Source organism: Lolium rigidum, chromosome 5 (genome assembly GCF_022539505.1).
Source record: "Lolium rigidum isolate FL_2022 chromosome 5, APGP_CSIRO_Lrig_0.1, whole genome shotgun sequence".
NCBI lineage: Eukaryota > Viridiplantae > Streptophyta > Magnoliopsida > Poales > Poaceae > Lolium > Lolium rigidum.
This window is the reverse complement of record NC_061512.1, coordinates 234,393,600-234,396,155: the sequence shown is the minus strand read 5'-3', so window position 1 is coordinate 234,396,155 and position 2,556 is coordinate 234,393,600.

Below are 2,556 nucleotides of genomic sequence, written 5' to 3'. Positions count from 1 at the left end.
CTCGCCGCCATGCTCATCGTGCTCAGGGTGAGTCTCTGTTGCTCAAGCGCCTCCTAGCTCGCTCGATTACGCTCTAACTCATGCCTACGCCGGTAATCTGCGAGCGCCGCCGCTCGGCCTCGCCGTCGATCTTGCTCCGATGACCTATTCGGAGCAGCGCCGCCACCATAATGCTCACCGTGACGCGCTGAGTCGAATAGGCATAATGGTGCGCGTTCGGGAGTAGCCAAACTCCGGCGATCATCGCCACGATGACGCCGGCCACCGTGCTCAATTGCCACGTGGGCAATTTTGACCCAGTCAAGCATGCGTGGCAGGTGACGTGGATGTTGGCCCACTGGTCGCTGACTACGTGGGTAACTTAGCTCGGGTAACCGTAGTATTAACCGTTTGAATTTAAATCCAGGAAATTACCGCAACTTCAAATAATTATAGAAAAATCATATTAACTCAGAAAAATAAAAATAAGACATCAAAATTCTTATAAAAGTAAATTCTATTTAATAAAAATATAATATGAAATTTTTATTTTTAATAAAAATTTAATTGTTTAATACTTGTTATTTAAAGCCTTTAATTTTAATTCTAAATTCAGTTAAAATTCAATAATTAGGAAGAAGGTATAAAACAAATAAAAACCAGAAAGTAAATAAGGAAAACATTAAAATTAATTTTCCTTTACTATTAACTTATTAAATTATTATCGAAGGATTTAAACCCTAATTAATAATTATCTTAATTATTAATTATTTAAAAATAATAAAATGCCAAATCCAATATTAATTTTATTTCAAAGTTATTAATAACTTCAACCTTAAAGTGAAGTTATTAATTCAAGAACTTTAGGGTATTTAGAAAACCCTAATTTCATAAGTAATAGAACCAGGAAACCATAATTTCATGTGGGACCCTACAACCCTAATACCATTAGGCAACCTAGCTCCATTTATTCATATGAACCCTAATTTGCTTCTAATCTAAAACCTAGATTAGAGCAGGTGAGCATGGTACTTTATTTCAAGTCATAGAGCCATCATCAGCAACTAAAAGACATACCTATGTCCACATAAAAGGTAGAACCCTATCACCAATATATGGGTATTCCATATATTCATCCTCATCAGACCTAAATAATTAAGTAGGGTCAACCAAGTGCAAACCCTAGTTATTATTACCTAAACCATCATCCTTAAGTACCCATGCTTAGCATCACACCAAAGTGATGTACCTCAGAGCAACTATGCCAAATCTTGAGTATTACCTAACCATATTCCACTAAACCCTACTAGTGTTGGATACTTATCAACCATCCTATTTAGGAGCCAATTATTCCCGACTTAATAGAACTAACAAGTAAAACCTAGACAATCTCAACCTAATTGTAATACTTCTTATTACTTAAGAAGTATGTTCTTCAAAAGTTATTCTTTTGAAGAAAATAAGGAATCATCATCAACCCCGCCTTATAGGACGAGATAAACCCTAGCTAGCCATCACCAACGAAGATGAACCCACCATGGTAGCAACCATGTATAAATAATTGCTTAAGTTGCTCATGCTTAAGTAAAACCAATCAAGCCTAATAGCTAATGAATCCAACTAGGTTGTGATCCATTTACCACTTACTCCAGTAAAACAATTAGAACCATAGAAAACCATAGAACCCCACAAATCTAATAATCATACTTGTTCTTTATTAAATAACATGTTCTTCAAAAGTTATTCTTTTAAAGAATATAACCAGTAATCATCAACCATGCCTTATAGGACTTAAAATTGACAACTCCTCTTTACTTATTATACAACTACTATTCCCGGGTGTGTATGATTGTTACTATTCAGCTTTACCACCCGCTTATGATCCTAAAACAACACCACCCCGAATAAGAACCTTGTTTGTGATTCACTCTAAAAGTGCAACAAACCCTGAACTAATCATTACCACTCACTAATCCTAAGTCATCGGGGTTAGGTCACGCTTAGAGCGACTGCATCTCATACTTATGCATTATTGCATCCTTGCCAGTCTTTTAAACATCGTCCTTACCGGACGATGATGCTATTTCAGAATTTGAAGTTATTGCGTATCGAAGACCTTGACTGCATAATCTTGCAGTCAAGAAAGGCAAGTTCATCACTTGCTCATGTCATTTGAGTATTTCTATCAAATTACTTGCAAAGTATTATGGTTATCACTATTGCATAAAAATCAAAACCACTACTTTCATAACTATGAATATGACTATGTGGTGGGCAATGGAACCATGGATTGTGTTGATATGGTGGAGGTTCCATTGCACGGGTTTATATCCATCTAGGAATAAACAACAAATGTCGCCAGTGATTCTTGTGCCGTAATACCCGTGTTAACCATTAGATCCGGAGTGGGACGGAGTAGTCAAAAGTGTTTCCACCTCTCGTTCATCAACGGATGCGCTTACCGTAGCAGTTGTATCTAGCGGAACAACCGGAGGGTGGGGATCCCATTCTAATTCCCCACGGTAAAGCATTGCTTGCCGTAGCGGCTTGTGTCTTGCGGAACAACCGGAGGGTGGG